Source organism: Cricetulus griseus, chromosome 2 (genome assembly GCF_003668045.3).
Source record: "Cricetulus griseus strain 17A/GY chromosome 2, alternate assembly CriGri-PICRH-1.0, whole genome shotgun sequence".
Taxonomy (NCBI): domain Eukaryota; kingdom Metazoa; phylum Chordata; class Mammalia; order Rodentia; family Cricetidae; genus Cricetulus; species Cricetulus griseus.
The window spans coordinates 64,235,440-64,252,925 of NC_048595.1; the positions used below are offsets into that span (position 1 = coordinate 64,235,440).

Sequence of the window (17,486 nt, forward strand, 5' to 3'; positions counted from 1 at the left end):
ATGCATGGCATTCACTAGACTCCTCCAATAAAGGAGGAGACAATATCAAGCCTAGGGATTCAAACTAAAGAACTGGGTGGATTTCAGGGCTTGGTGAGAATAATGGAGGTCAGGGCCATTCAGGCTGCTGCTGTTCTCTGGCTTTCTTGCTTGTTTGCTTTCGTACTTGCTCACTGCTGGCAAGGAGAGTGAAGAATTCACTGCTTGCTCAAATTCCACAAAGGAGACAGAAATCATCGCTAGCACTGACACGAAGCCTGGTAAGTAGCAGGCCTTAACTGAATATGTGAAAATGAGCAGACAGCAATGTGAGAAGCAACTGGGCACACAATGCAAAACCAGGGTAAGCCTGGGAATCCTTTACAGGCACTGTCTAAAATTCATCTGTAGAATGTTTGATAGAAAGGGAGAAGAGACCAAAACAGTCTTCAGGAGATCCAGCATCTTTACCAACTAAAGAGAGCAGAAGAAAGGGGAAAACTGGAGAACATAATATCATGAAAAGAATGGTTTCAAGGAGAATTGTCAATTATGTTCAGTGCCACAGAAAGGCCAAGAAAGTGAGGACTAAGAAGTGTCCACTGGGCATGGAGGTCATTACCAACTTTAAAGAAATGTCTTAGCTACAGTACAGCTGTAACACAGACTAAAATAGGTTGCAGAAAGGGTAAGCCTGACTTTTTTCCTAATCAAGTATAAGATGAATAAATGGAAACAGAAACTTCAGAAATCATTTTTGTGGTAAGAAGGAAGGAGAGAAACATGGATGAAAACGAAAGGGGGGTCAAAGAAAAGTGGTTGTTTGTTAATGTGAGAAATCTTAAGCCTATTTAAAGCTGATGAGATCACTACAAGTGAAAGAATGTTTGCAAATACAGAACAAGCAGGAGAGATGTGACAGGACAAAAATTACATTCTCAGAACACAGAAACCCTCTGGTCCACAAGGGAACTGCTCCAAAGTTCCGGAGGATACCTGAAAGCAAACAGCACTGAGCCAAATGTATACTATATTGTTATACATACCTATCAGATGGTTTATTTATAAATTAGGCACAGCAAGAGGTTTATAGTAATAATTAAAGTAGAACAATTACAATAATATGTACTATTATAAAAATCATATCAACATGGACCTCTTTCTCTCAAACATCTTATTCTGCCTTATTTTTTTTTTTTACTTAAAGGATTGCAGTTTGAAGCTTTTTGTAGCCTATCTGAATTGTATCACTATGGTTTACCTGGACACTAGAGTCTGTGACAGTAGGATGAGTCCACCTGGTCACTGGGTTGCTACTCATGATTAACAGGCAGCTAGTGTATATAGCATGGGTGCCCCACTGTGTCCTGGACAGGACAATGTAAGAAATCATCACACCATTCAGATATCTTCATTCAAACTTGGGAAGTCTTCATTTCTAGAATTTCCCATTTAGTATTCCCACAGCTAATAGGGAATTACTGAGGATCGGGGATGTACAGTGCTTGTCTAGTGTGTTCAAGGTCCTGAGTCCAATGCACAGCATTGCAATACCTGGGTCAGGGGCTATTGTATATGACAAGTAACGATTCCATATTCAGGGCTTTGCTCAGTTACTATGTCAACTTCAAAGAGCACTCTGTTTTCATTTGAGTGGTTCAGAGAAGCCTCGTGAAGAGGGGATTATTATTTGCCCTTGCCAACATATACTTAACACCCAGACAGTACCTAGTATCTAAAACAAGATAAATAAATGATGTGCTCAACTGGCCTCTTTCGCATGGGATGGGAGGCCCTAAGTTATAGTGCTTTGTTGGACTTATATTTCAAGGATAAATTCCACTGGCTATAGTAAAAGAAATTTTTGTCCTGCTAAAACTTCTATTTGCTGGTGTCACGCTGAGAATTTTACCAGCTGTATTTAAAAAGATACTGGCCGGGCATTGGTGGCACATGCCTTTAATCCCAGCACTGGGGAGGCAGAGGCAGGCAGATCTCAATGAGTTCGAATCCAGCCTGGTCTCCACAATGAGTGCCAGGATAGGCTCCAAAGCTACACAGAGAAACCCTGTCTCAAAAAAAACAAAAAACAAAAACAAAAAAAACAAACAAACAAAAAAAAAAGATACTGTATTCAGCTTTCTTATATCTGTACCTGTGTTTTGTTAGTGTGGTATCATTAACCACAGAATGGAATATAAAGTGTTTTCTCTATGGTTTCTCAATGAATTTGTATTAATTCATCTTAAATGGCTAGAATTTACCAATAAAGCAGTCTAGCCTGTGCTTTTCCTTTTAGGATTTTTTTCCAATTAAAAATTTAAACACCTTACTTGATTTTCTGTTATCAAGTTATTTTGGTGGTTTCTATCTTCCCAGAATATTGCCTATTTTAACTAAATTATCTAAGTCATTAGCAAACAGATGTTCATGGTATTATCTTGTAATTCTTTTCAATTTATTTATTTATATTTTCTCTATGGTTTAAAAATTTGATCTCTTCTTATTTCCTTGATGACTATGTCCAACTATTGTCAATTTAGCTATGTTTTCAAATAACCAACTTTTGGTTGAGTTCTTTTTTTTTTTTTTTTTTTTGGTCTTTTGAAAGAGTATTTCTCTGTATAGCCCTGGCTGTCCTGGAACACACTCTGTGAACCAGACTGGCCTTGAACTCAGAGGTCTGCCTGCCTCTTCCTCCCAAGTGTTGGAGTTACAGGTATGTACAGGCATGGATTTCTTCCATTTTTAATCTCTTACTTTTCTTTCCTTTTCTCTTTTTTCTTTCTCTACTGTTCTGAGGTTTGGCTCAAGTCTCTGGAGTAAGATGTTAGGTTCCTAGTTTGAGACTATTTCTTCTAACTTCCCTCCTAACCACACTAACACCCTATAAAGTTTGGTATGCTTTCAAAGTATTTTCTAGTTCCTTTGTGATTTCTTTTTAACCTGCTAGCTACTTGGAGTGTGTTCACTAATATTCTCATATTTGCAAATTTTCCCCATGCTGTCTGCTAGTATTGATTTCTAACTTAATTATATCATATTTAGAGGCTTCATATAATGTTTCCTTTTTTTCTTTTAGCAGTATTAGGGATTGAACCTAGAGCTTGTACATGCTAGGTAAGCTTTTTATCACTGAGCTATATCCTCAGACCACTCTGTATAATTTTAATCCTTTTAAATCTATTGACTTTTCACATGGCCTAGACTACAGTCTGTACACAAAAGTGTCATTTGTACTGGAAGAGTATGCTGTACCACTGATGGATGTGGTTCCACAGACATCTGTAAGGTCAAGTTCGTTTATAGTACTGTTGAGCCTTTTATTTGTTGGCATTATTCTTTTATTCCTCCTTAGGTTACTCACTACCTTGGAGCTATGTCAACTGTGTGTGTGTGTGTGTGTGTGTGTGTGTGTGTGTGTGTGTGTGTGTGTGTGTGTAACTTTCCATGACACATTAACCCTACTATCATTGTAAGATATGCCTATTTACCTATAACAACTTATTACAAAGTCTATTTTGGTTGCTCACTCAAGCCCCATGTGATTGTTGTGTGCACAGTATTTTTATCCTCCATTATATTGATACATATATTGTATTTAATACTCATTAAAATCTATGTGGTAAAAATTGTTAGTGCTATTTTGCAAGTGAGCAAATAGATCACAGGAATAATCACTGTATGTCACACAGCTGTTTGACATGGGGACAGCTTTAAAACGCAGTTGAATTTGTCTCCAAAATATGTTCTTTCCTACAAAAAGTTAAATATCAAGTGGAGCATGCTTTTAATCACAGCACTCTGAAGGTAGTGGCAGATGGATCTCTGGGAGTTCAAAAGAAATGGGCTCATGAATAGACAGTTCGCACAAGAAGAAACACAAATGGCCCATAAATATTTCTAAAGTGTTTACCACCCACAGTCTCCAGGGAAAGGCGTATTAAAACTACTTTGACGTACAGGAGCTGTACTGCAAATGTATCTGTTGGGAGTGGGCTTCAAAACTACATGTGATTGGTTGTGGGTTTCTGTAATGGGCTCTGTCAAAAATTAAAAGAAATAATTTTTAACTATTGCTTTTAATTTTTGAGATAATTGTCCTCTTTCCAAACCTTCCCCATATTCCTCTCATTTGCTCTCTTTCAAATTCATGGGCCTCCTTTTTCATTAACTGTTGTTACAAAGTGTGTGTGTGTGTGTGTGTGTGTGTGTGTGGTCAGAGTGTGTGTGTGCATGTGTGTATGTTCCTAGATAAATAAATACATCTGCTCAGTCTGTATAGTACTACATGTATGTATGTATGTTTTCAGGGCTGACCACTTGGTATTGGACATCTACTCAGTCTGTACAATGTCACGTGTATGTGTGTAATCAGGGCTGACAATTGGTATTAGATAATCAATCAGTGTATTCTTCCTTGGAGAAGACTTTCCTACTCTAAGCATTCTTTAGTTGTCTGTAGTTCTATATGTAGGGTTGAGGCCTCGTGAGTTTTCCCCATTCACATTTGCATGGCTATTGGTGCTGTCCTTGTTAGGCTAATGTTTAGGCAGTCATGTTAAGGGGACTTCATAAGTGTAGCTTCTAACATTCCTCAGATCCACACTCTCACTACAAACTCCCTGGCTCTCTAGCTCTTCTCATCCTTCCACCACCTCTTCTGAGCCTTAGGTGCAGGAGCTGTGTTGTAGATGTAACAGTTGGGACTGGGTTCCACAACTCTGTGTTTTGACTGGTTGGGTTTTCTGTAACAGTCTCCATCTGTTGCAAAGAGAAGTTTCCTTGATGAGGGGTGAGGACTACATTTATATCTGAAGATTTGGAGGTGGGCACCTTAGATGAGAAAGAACATGAGATTTTTGTCTTTCTGGGTCTGAGTTATGTCACTCAATATGATCTTTTCTAGTTCCAATCATTTACTAGCAAAGCTTGAAGATTGATCTCAGCATAAATCCCAAAAAATGTTGGTAAGAGACACTGGTATAGCTTCATTTGGTTATCTTTAGCAGACTGAGGAGTTCCCCTAAGCTTTAGAAACCTTGAATCCAAGAAAAAAAAATTAAATACTTTTTAAAAGACTACTTCAAAAAAAAAACAAAACAAAAACTACTTCCAAAGGCTGTAGAGATGATTTAGCAATTAAGAGCACTGGCTGCTCTTCCAGAGGACCCAGATTCTATTTAAGCAACCAAATGGCAGCTCACAACCATCTGTAACTCTAGTCCCAGGGAGTTAGACGCCCTCTTCTGGCCTCCATGGGCACCTGGTACACAAGTAAGCACCACGCAGACATACATGCAGGCAAATTTATAAAAATTGGTAAATAACTTTTTTAACTTCCTTTTATTTATTCTTTGTGTTTCACGTCATGCCTCTCAATCCCATTCATATCCATATCCCTCTGCCCTTGCTGCCCCCACAATAAAATAAAATTTAAGAGAAAAAGGAAAAATCTTGTAATGGAAGTTATAGTGTGACACAGTAAGTCATGCAGCAAACCCTTTTATCCATATATCCTTACTTGCAGGTGTTCATTGTAGAGTCATTGGTCTGGTTTGAGGCCTCTGGTTCCTACTACACTATTGATGCTGGACCCTCATTGGGACTCCTCTTGGATATCCTGTTGTTGCTGTGTGTCATGGAGACCAGCCCCTTCACGTGCTCCCACAGATCATGGATGGGGTGGACATTGGGGTGGGCCAACTCATAACCCTGGTTCTGGGCCTGGGTAGTTTCAGGGTTGGTCAGCCTTCCTCACCACCAGGGTGAGCGCTCCAGCATTACCCTGGCTAGTTCACCCTATGCAGCCAGAAACAAGGGACAGGAACAGTTCTTTCATGCCCTCAGGGTAGGCTCTCCCACACCTATACCAACAGGGCCAGTTCTACTGCTTTGCCCAGGCAAGGTGCAGGGGGCACTTTCCCTGAGTACTGCAGTTGGTAAGGGGCAGGAACAGCTCTGCCACTCTTTTTTTTTTTTCGAGACAGGGTTTTTCTGTGTAGCTTTGGAGCCTATCCTGGCACTCGCTCTGGAGACTAGGCTGACCTCGAACTCACAGAGATCCGCCTGCCTCTGCCTCCCAAGTGCTGGGATTAAAGGCGTGTGCCACCAACGCCCAGCTAGCTCTCCCACTCTTATGACCTCTGAGCCAGCTCTCCCATCCACCACAGGCATTGAGGGATTGGGGGACTGTAATGATAAATCTTTCCGCCAAAGCCGCCTGAGTTCTGCCTGCCACATTAGGGCCCCAAATAATACACAGAGACTTATATTAGGTACAAATGCTGCTTGGCCAAAGACTAGGATTTCTCATCTGCTAGCTCAGTCCTAATTATCAACCATAATCATAAGACTTATTACAGAGGACGCCAGCGGACACTAGAAGGTGTCCTTTCTTCCTGGGCTCACATGGCAGCTCTGTAGAGAAGACAGTGGGAGGAAGAAGAACAGCAAGAGAAAAGGGATGACTTCCTGTTTGTCCCTGCTTGTATGAGTTTGCCTGCTATGTCACTTCCTGCCTGTATCACAAGACTTCTTTTTACTTCATTTCCCAGAATCCTCCTTGACTCCTAGTCCCACCTATCTTGCTTTCCTATTGGCCAACAGTACTTTATTTATCAACCAGTAAGACAAACTTATACACAGAAGGACCTCCCACATCAGGGCACATCTCCCCCACACACACCGCCGCCCACATCGCCATATGGCAGATGGGAGGCAGACCTCCCATGCTCCTCTAGGAGTCAGTTCCATGTACCTGTCAATAGGGTCAGCTCTGCTGTGCTGCCCAGGTGAGGTGCAGGGCCCACTGTTCTGAGTACTATAGTTGGAAAGGGGAGGGTCAGAACCTTCACCAACCACAGATGGCAAGGGTAAGGAATAAATGATTTTTAAGAACTACTATGAGATCCCATCTCACCCTGTCAGAATGGCTATCATCAAGAAAACTGACAACGAGGCTGACTAAGATACTAACACAGAAAGAAACCTTATTACTGCTGATTGGTATGTAAGCTGGCACAGCCATTATGAAAGTAATTATGAAGGTCTCTTGAAAAACCAAGCTAAAAATATCAAATGATCACACCATATCTCGCCTACACATACACCCAAAGGACTACAATCAGCCACAACCTATCACATCCATGTTTAGTGCTGATTATTCACAACAACAAAGAAATAAGAGCAGCCTGGATGTCCATCAGCTGGTGAACGGTTACTGAAAATGAAGTGCATATACACAGCTGTAGAGAAAAGTGAAATTGGAGTCTGGAGAGATGGCTCACAGGTTAAAAGCACACTATTCTTCCAGAGGACCTGAGTTCAGGCTCTGGGAACACTCAGCCCACAACTGCCTGTACTTCCAGTTCCACAGGGATCTGTTGTCTCTGACCCCTATGAACACTACACACACACACACACACACACACACACACACACACACACACACACACACAGTAAAAGTAAATCTAGAAAAAGAAACAATGAAATTTGCAGGAAATAGATGGATCTGGAAACTAGTCTATTAAGCAAGGTGACCGAGACTCAGAAATACACACATGTTCTCTCTCATGTGGTGTGGTGGTTGGAATGAGAATGACCACACAGACTCACATATTTGAATACTTGGTCTCCAGCACATGTCAATGGAGAATGCTCACCTCTTAGCCATAGGCAAGCACAGAATATATAGAGGGGTCTGTGACAAGACATAATCTTGTCCCCCAAAGGACATTCCCTTGCCACGTACTTCCTCTAACAGGGCCTCACTTCAAAAGTTTCTACCACTTCCCAATAATGTTATCAAAGTGTGAGTCTATCAACAGATTGGTCTGCTAATTAAGGCTAATTAAGTCAGAGCTCTCGTGATTCTATTACCTCTCAGTGACTAGATCTACTACCTGTGGACCAATACTTAATATTTCAAGCCTTTCAAAGGACATTTCATATACAAGCCATTACAAGGCATTCATATAAATCAAAATCAATCAGTCTCTCTGTCTCTGTCTATTTGTCTCTCTCTCTCTCTCTCTCTCTCTCTCTCTCTCTCTCTCTCTCTCCCTACATATTTTAACCATCTTATTTTTCCAAGGCTAAAACTAAGTTATATTTTCAAATTTTACTTACGTAGGAATTTATGAATCCAGCCCCATAATAAAGTAAAAGCAGACACCCACAACTAATCACTGAACTGAACTGGAATCCAGATGCAGAGAAGGATGAGTGAAGAGCAAAGGGGTCCAGACCAGGCTGGTGAAACCCACAGAAACAGCTGACCTGAGCATCGGGGAACTCTTGCTTCCCAGATTGATAGCTGGGATACCAGCATGGGACTGATCCAGACCCCAGGAACATGGATTTCATTGAGGAAATCTCGGAAATCTATGGGACCTCCTGTAGTAGTTCAGTACTTATGTCTAGCATAGGTGTGGACTTTGGGAGCTCATTCCACATACAGGAATACTCCCTGAGCCAAGACACACGGGGTTGGGCCTAGGCCCTATCCCAAAGGATAAGATAGACTCTGATGACACCCTATGGAAGGCCTCACCATTCAGGGGAGCAGAAAGGATATGTGATAGGTAGGGTTCTAGTTAGAGGGGTGGTAGGGGAGGAGGGGAGGGAGAGGGAACTGGGATTGTCATGTAAAACAATCTTGTTTCTAATTCAAATTTTAAAATATGCAGAAAAAAAATAATTGCCTAAATATACAAAGACACACTTGATAGACACTATTTTACAGTGTTAAATACTAAGGTCATTAAGAGAGACATGAGCTAAAAACAGTGCTCGTGGTATTAACAATATTTTTCTTTGTTAAAAATAGCAAACAATTTCTATTAAATTTTTAGAGTAAAATATTCATTAATCCATTAGTTTTGAACATGTTCAACCAAATCAGGAAAATGCTCTCTACAAAATCCAATAGGGCATTTGAAGCAAAAATATCAAAGAACATTATCACAAAGCATAACAAGCAAAGAGCACTTCCAAAACTCTATCTAGTGAGAGCAGTTATTATTATTATGCAATAAGTTAAGTCTCCAAAGCAGAGAAGACATTCACATAACTTTTCAATCATAAGTTCTTCAGGGAATAGAACATTCCTTTCAGCAAAGCCTCATGAGAACTAGAATTCCCTTTTCAATATATGGTCTCTCCTAGAGCTCCAGCTAAATATTACTGAGTGGAAGGAAAACAAATCTCAAGAAATGATGGACTTAAGGAAATTTCATTGAAGAAAGCACCAGACAAGTCATAACAAAGGCAATATGAAGATGAAAGCTCCCCTGTATCAAAACCCAGCTTTGTCTAACAGACCTGCTGCAGCTACTGAAGCCCGAGCTGGTTTTAATAAGCATAATAGCTAAGCAACTTATACTAGAAATATAGTCTTATTCTGTAGCTGATTAAATCCTTGTTCATTTCGAAGATTTTACAACTAAAAACTACATTTTTTAGTTTAAAAATGTAAGTTGTTTGTTTAGTATGCCTGTGTGTGAGGGGCAGGCATGATGCTTCTCATATGATTACAGGAGAGGTTGTAGGAGCCACTGGAGCTGCAGTGACAGGAGGAAGTGAGCTGCCAACTGGGGTCTTAATCTAAATATTTCCTAGGCAAATTCTTTACAGATTCATGTCCTATGTTCATGTGAATATGAAACTAATTTACTTTTTAAGGGTCCTATGTTGAAACTCAATTCTATGACATTAAAAATCACCATATGCCAACAATTTACTAACCAGATGATGAATAAAATTTTCACTGTAATTAAACTCACCTGGGTTTATATCTGTTAAATAAAGTTTTAAAAACACCAAAGAAAAGGCTGGGCAAGGGGTGCACACCTTTGACCCCCAGCACTTGAGAGGCAGGCAGATCTCTGTGACTTTGAGGCCAGTCTGATCTACATAGTGACTCTAGGCCAGCCAGAACTACATAGTGAGACCCTGATTCTAATTAAAAAACAAAACAAAACCAGCATTTACCCAGTTTTGACTTTTCCAAAATTATGTTCTATATTTATATCGTATGTCTTGAAACAGAGGGGCAATTGCTTTGTGGGTGGTTTGCTAACACTTTGTATATCCTGTACTAGGTCATCTCTAAATTCTCTTCTAGACCTAAGTCTTAGTCTGTGCTGTGCCAGGTTATACAATGTTATATCTGTCCCAGACTGCTGGAAACCAGTGTGTCTTATTAATGGCATCATGGCTTCACTAGAAACTTAATGAGGAAAATGGCTTTGATTTTTCTCTTCCAATGCAACAAGAAAATTAAGACCAAAGCTTGAATAATGGTCCTGAATAGGACCTAAACGAGAAACATGCTGTTAGCATGAAGAGAGAACTAGCCATGAGTATTCTACATTGCCCCTCTATATCCTATACCAAAACACCTTTGCTTAAAATAAATGTCAGAAAGATTATATAGGACCATGAAAACAATTCTGTTCCCAAAACGAACAAACCAAAAAAGGAAGTCTATACGTGAGTCAAATTCTCTTCATAAGAAATAGTGGTGCTGGAATGTGGTGGCACACACCTTTAATCCCAGCACTCAGGAAGGCAGAGGCAGGAGGATCTCTGTGAGTTTGAGGCCAGCCTGATCTACAGAGTGAATTCCAGGAGAGCCAGTACTGTTTCACAGAGAAGACCTAACTCGAAAAAGAAAGGAAAAAGCATTAATTCAAAGCTTAAGCCAGAGTTTTAAGATATAACACTACAAAATTTCTGTTTTGTGTCTTTAAACTTTTAATTGGATATTTTTATTTCTATTTTCTTTTCCTAATTTGGGGATGCTTTGTATGCATGTGTGCATTTCTGCATGTGTAATGTGCACACCTGTGGAGAAATGGCCCCTGTGCATGTGGAGCCTGAGGCAATGTCAGGAACCATCCTTGGTTACCCTTCCACTTCCCTGAAGGCAGAGTCAATGAAACCAAAGGTTGCCAATACAGCCTGTGTTACTAAACAACTTGCTTTGGTTTGTTGAGAACCAAATCAATAAATGAGTATGTAAAAATATTTGGTTAACTTTGCACTACAAAAGGCTAAAAAAGGTAAAATTTATATTCATATATTTTACCATAGTAAGAAACAGAGAAAACAAAAACATATGTACCCTACATGGATGGGTAATGCCAATCCCACAAACCAGGAGTGATGAAATGAAATCCCAGGGCAGGTGTGGGACATCTCCCTATTAGATGCTGGTCAGGAAGGCCTCAGAGGCCCCCACAACAGTACAGCCTATTGCAATTGCTCTTGATCATCCATAGAAGTAGATGGGAATACCCTAATATTGAAGACAGCACACACATTGGTTGTAGGACATAGGAAAATCAATATGGAACTAAACTGGAAGCTCCCTCCCTGCTGGCTTTTATACATAGTTCCAGAAGGTGCAATGTAGGTTATAGGGGAGAACACTCATCAACAGTTTCACCCAGCTGTGGATCTTGAGTGCTACGACATCAGACTGTCAGGCAAGATGTGTCCACCGGTACAATAGTAACTTGACTTATGGGAACGTTCTAGTTTCATTTCTGTTGCTGTCAAGAAATACTCTGACCAAAAGCAATGTAGGAGAGAAAATTATTTAATTCAGATTACTGGTTTTTGTCCACCATTGAGGGAAGTTGGGGCAGGAACTTAAGCAGAAACAAATAAGGAATGCTGCTTTCTGGCTAGTTTACTCATCTCTAGGTAGCCCAAGAACACAACAATGTCACCCACAATGGACTGGGTCTTACTACATCAACTAACAACCAAGACAATCCAGACAGACAGGGCCCGGGTCAGTTTAATCAGGGCAATTCTCCTACTGATACACTCCCTTCTCAGGTGCATCCAGGTTGTATCAAGTTGACAGTTGAGACTAACTGGGATAAGAGGTAACCAACTGTTCTCTGATTGGATCTGAGGTCCAATCCAGATGAGAGAATCCATGCCTACTTCCATAAACCTGGTCAAAACTTCATGTCTGGGGCTGGAGAGATGGCTCAGAAGTTAAGAACACTGACTGCTCTTCCAGAGGTCCTGAGTTCAATTCCCAGAAACCACATGGTGGCTCACAACCATCCGTTATGAGATCTGGTGCCCTCTTCTGGTGTGCAGATACACATGGAAGCAGAATGTTGTATACATAATAAATAAATAAAATCTTTTTAAAAAAAAGAAAAAACTTCATGTCTGAAGGAAACTTATGATTATTGTTTTATTAAATTGATAGGTTGTTAAACCACCTTCTAAATACCTGTGTTTTGTTCTTGGCTATGATCAGGTAGTTCCTTTTTTTTTTTTTTTTTTTTTTTTTTTTCTAGACAGGGTTTCTCTATGTAGCCTTAGCTGTCCTGGAACTCTCTAGACCAGGCTAGCCTCAAACTCACAGAGATCTGCCTGCCTCTGCCTCCCAAGTGCTGGGATTAAGGGTGTGTGCCACCAACACCCAGCCAGGGCATTTCTTATTGCAGTGGATGGCTGTAAACACAAAGTCTGGTCAAAATGCTATGAACAAGGAACTGCTGAGTATTCAACTCAAAACAGGACATTCACCTCACCCAATCTGCCACTCAGAAAATAAATACTGTTGTAAGAAGGAACAGAAAGAAATGAGAGCTGAATGGTGGACAAAAATACTATCCTGTAGGCATGACGTGGTCCTTGCAATTATGAACTCACAGCAAGTGCAGTTACCTGCACATGGACTACTAGGCCTGTCAACAAACAGTCAGTCACACAGATGGAGGAGGGGTTCCTGGAGCTCTATTACTCCCCTGGGAACTACTGGCTACTCAGCAATGCTGGAAGTGAGAGAGTAACTATCTTTGAAGTTGTATAGACACTGCTGAGCCCAATATTCCAAAGGATAGTTCCACACTCATGCTCATGTGGACAGCCCTCGTTAAACTGAGTGGGTCACAAAACTAAACAAAAGACATGGAAAGGACTTCAGAAAGGACCTTTACAGAGAATGGGGTTGATGGCAATGGGAGGAAAATATGAAAGGGTGGGAGTGAGAGTAAACAGAATGCATTATACACGTATGTATGTGTGTTAAACTGTGAAAATGAATTTTATTAAGAGAAACAAATAAGGGGCTCAAAGGTTAAAAGCACAGGCTGCCCTTCCAAAGGTCCTAAGTTCAATTCCCAGCAACCACATGGTGGCTCACAATCATCTATAATGAGATCTTTTGCCCTCTTCTGGTGTGCAGGCATACATTCAGGCAGAACATTATTCATAATAAATTTTTTAAATAAAAGAAATAAAAATATAAAGAAAACTCATTCAATCCAGTAGTTTTAAGCTTCCTGTCTTTTTCCTTATTATCAAAATATCAATATTTACTAAAGGCAATGGCAGAGGAATAAGAAAATCAAAAGAACATAACAATAAAATTTAGAAAAAGAAATAACTTTTTCAGATTTTATTTGAATTAGAAACAAGATTGTTTTACATAACAATCCCAGTTCCCTTCTCCCTCCTGTCCTCCCCTACCACCCCCCAACTAAAACCCTACCTATCACATATCCTTTCTGCTCCCCTGATGGTGAGGCCTTCCATAGGGTGTCATCAGAGTCTATCTTATCCTTTGGGATAGGACCTAGGCCCAACCCCGTGTGTCTTGGCTCAGGGAGTATTCCTTTATGTGGAATGGGCTCCCAAAGTCCACACCTATGCTAGACATAAGTACTGAACTACTACAGGAGGTCCCATAGATTTCCGAGATTTCCTCAATGAAATCCATGTTCCTGGGGTCTGGATCAGTCCCATGCTGGTATCCCAGCTATCAATCTGGGAAGCAAGAGTTCCCCGATGTTCAGGTCAGTTGTTTCTGTGGGTTTCACCAGCCTGGTCTGGACCCCTTTGCTCTTCACTCATCCTTCTCTGCATCTGGATTCCAGTTCAGTTCAGTGACAAGTTGTGGGTATCAGCTTCTACTTCCACCAGCTGCTGGATAAGGGTTATCGGGTGGCATATAAGTCAGTCATAAATCTCATAATCAGGGGAGGGCATTTAAGGTAGCCTCTCCTCTGTTACTTATATTGTTAGCTGGTGTCATCTTTGTAAATCTCCAGACATTTCCCTGGTGCCTGATTTCTCTGTAAATCTAAAATGTCTCCCTCTATTATGGTATCTCCATTCTTGGTACCTTCTATTCTTCCCCTAACTCAACCTTTCTGCTCCCTCATGACCTCTGCATCCTTCCTCTTCTTCCCTTCTCATTCTCCTAGCTCCCTCTCCCCTCTTCCTGTGCTCTCAATTTGCTCAGAGGATCTTGAAACTTTCCCCTTCTCCAGGGGACCATATATGTCTCCCTTAGGGTCCTCCTTGTTTACTAGCTTCTCTGGCAGTGTGAATTGTAGGCTGGTAATCCTTTATTCTATGCCTAAAATCCACCTATGAGTGAGTACATATCATGTTTGTCTTTTTGTGATTGGGTTACCTCGCTCAGAATGATTTCTTCTAGTTCCATCCGTTTTCCTGCAAATTTCAAGATTCCATTGTTTTGTTTGTTTGATTGTTTGTTTGTTTGTTTTTTCCCGCTGAGTAGTACTCCATTGTGTAAATGTACCACATTTTCTCTATCCATTCTTCGGTTGAGGGCCATCTAGGCTGCTTCCAGTTTCTGGCTATTACAAATAGTGCTGCTATGAAAATCGTTGAACAGATGTCCTTGTTGTATGAATGTACTTTTTTGGGTATATGCTTAGGAGTGGAATTGCTGGATTTTGTGATAGACTCATTCCCATTTTCTTGAGGAGTCGCCATACTGATTTCCACAGTGGCTGTACTCCCATCAGCAGTGAAGAAGTGTTCCCCTTTCTTCACATCCTCTCCAGCATAAACTGTAATTGGTATTTTTGATTTTGGTCATTCTGACAGGAGTAAGATGGCATCTCAGAGTTGTTTTGATTTGCATTTCCCTGATGGCTAAGGATGTTGAACACTTTCTTATGTGTCTTTCAGCCATTTTAGATTCCTCTATTGAGAATTGTCTATTTAGTTCTGTACCCCATTTTTTAATTGGATTGTTTGGTGTTTTGGAGAATAGCTTCTTGAGTTCTTTGCATATTTTGGAGATCAGCCCTCTGTCAGATGTGGGGTTGGTGAATATGTTTTCCTAGTCTGTGGGCTGCCATTTTTTTCTTGCTGACTATGTCCTTTGCCTTACAGAAGCTTCTCAGTTTCAGGAGGTCCCATTTATTAATTGTTGATCTCAGTGTCTGTGTTACTGGTGTAATGTTCAGGAATCGGTCTCCTGTACCAATTAATTCAAGGGTATTTCCCACTTTGTCTTCTAATAGGGTTAGTGTGGCTGGGTTTATGTTGAGGTCTTTGATCCATTTTGACTTAAAGTTTTGTGCATGGCAATAGACTTGGGTCTATCTGTAGTCTTCTACATGTCCGCATCCAGTTATGCGAGGACCATTTGTTGAAAACGTTCTCTTTGTTCCAGCATATAAATTTAGATTGTTTGTCAAAAATTAGGTGTCCTTAGGTGTGTGGGTTAATATCAGGGTTTTCAACTCTATTCAGTTGGTCTACCTGTCTATTTTTGTGCCAATCCCAAGCTGTTTTCAGGACTATAACTCTGTAATAGAGCTTGAAATCAGAGATGGTGATGCCTCTGGAAGTTCCTCTATTGTACAGGGTGGTTTTGGCTATCCTGGGTCCTTTGTTTCTCCATATAAAGTTGATAATTGTTCTTTCAAGATCTGTGAAGAATTGTGTTGGGATTTTGATGGGGATTGTGTTGAATCTGTAGATTGCTTTTGGCAAGATTGCCATTTTTACTATGTTGATCCTACCTATCCAAGAACATGGGAGATCGTTCCATTTCCTGGTATCTTCTAAAATTTCTTTCTTTAGAGAGTCAAAATTCTTACTGTGTAGGTCTTTCAATTTTTTGGTTAGTGTTACCCGAAGGTATTTTATGTTGTTTGTGGCAATTGTAAAGGGTGATGTTTCTCTGATTTCTTTCTCCACCAATGTGTCATCTGTATATAGTAGGGCTATAGATTTTTTGAGTTAATCTTGTATCCTGACACTTTGCTGGAGATGTTTATCAGCTGTAGGAGTTCCCTGGTAGAGTTTTTCTGGTCACTTATGTAGACTATCATATCATCTGCAAATAGTGAGAGTTTGACTTCTTCCTTTCCGATTTGTATTCCCTTGATCTCCTTTTGTTGTCTTATTGTTCTAGCTAGAACATCAAGGACAATATTGAAGAGGTATGGTTAGAGTGGACAGACTTGTCTTGTCCCTGATTTTAGAGGAATTGCATTGAGTTTCTCTCCATTTAATTTGATGTTGGCTGTTGGCTTGCTGTATATTGCTTTAATTATGTTGAGATATGTTCCTGTTATCCCTGATTTCTCCAAGACCTTTATCATGAAGGGGTGCTGGATTTTGTCAAAGGCTTTTTCAGCATCTAGTGAGATGATCATGTGGGTTTTTTTCCTCAGTCTGTTTACATGGTGGATTACATTGGTGATTTTTCTATGTTGAACCATCCTTGCATCCCTGGGATGAAGCCTCCTTGATCGTGGTGGATGATTTCTCTGATGTGTTCTTGGATTCAATTTGCCAGTATTTTATTGAGAATTTTTGCATCAATGTTCATGAGGGATATTGGTCTGTAGTTCTCTATCTTAGTTGTATCTTTGTGTGGCTTGAGTATCAAGGTCATTGAAGCCTTATAAAGAGTTTGGTAATGACCTTTCTGCTTCTATTGTGTGGAATACTTTGAGGAGAATTGGTATTAGCTGTTCCTTGAATTTCTGGTAGAATTCTGCACTGAAGCCGTCTGGCCCTGGGCTTTTTTTGGTTGGGAGACTTCTGATGGCTGCTTCTTTTCAATTAGGGTTTATAGGTCTATTTAAGTTGCTTATCTGTTCTTGATTTAATTTTGGTAAGTGAAATCTGTCCAGAAAAGTGTCCATTTCCTTTAGATTTTCAAATTTTGAGGAATATAGGTTTTCGAAGTATGACCTGATGATTCTCTGGATTTCCTCTGTGTCTGTTGTTATGTCCCCCTTTTCATTCCTGATTTTGTTAATTTGCATGTTCACTCTCTGCTGTTTGGTAAGTTTGGATAAAGGTTTGTCTATCTTGTTGATTTTCTGGAAGAACCAACTCTTCGTTATATTTGTTCTTTGTATTGTTCTCCTAGTTTCCATTTTATTGATTTCAGCCCTCAATTTGATTATTTCCTGGCATCTACTCTTCCGTGGTGAGTTTGCTTCTTTGTGTTCTAAAGCTTTCAGTTGTGCTGTTAATTCTCTAGTGTAATTATTCTCCTGTTTCTTCATGTGGGCACTTAGCGCTATGAACTTTCCTCTTAGCACTGCTTTCAAAGTGCTAAGGTTTGGGTATGTTGTGTGCATTCTCATTGAATTCTAAGAAATCTTTAACTTCTTTTTTATTTCTTCCTCGACCCAGGAATTGTGCAATTGGGTGTTACTTAATTTCCATGAGTTTGTAGGGTTTCTGTA

At 40.2% G+C, this 17,486-nt stretch overlaps 1 protein-coding gene across 2 annotated transcripts in view; it reads right to left on the reverse strand.

The window, feature by feature from the left end:
* Nucleotides 1–17,486, reverse strand: part of LOC100756343 (coiled-coil domain-containing protein 171) — a 332,880-nt gene that overhangs the window by 229,245 nt on the left and 86,149 nt on the right. The window lies entirely within an intron of this gene.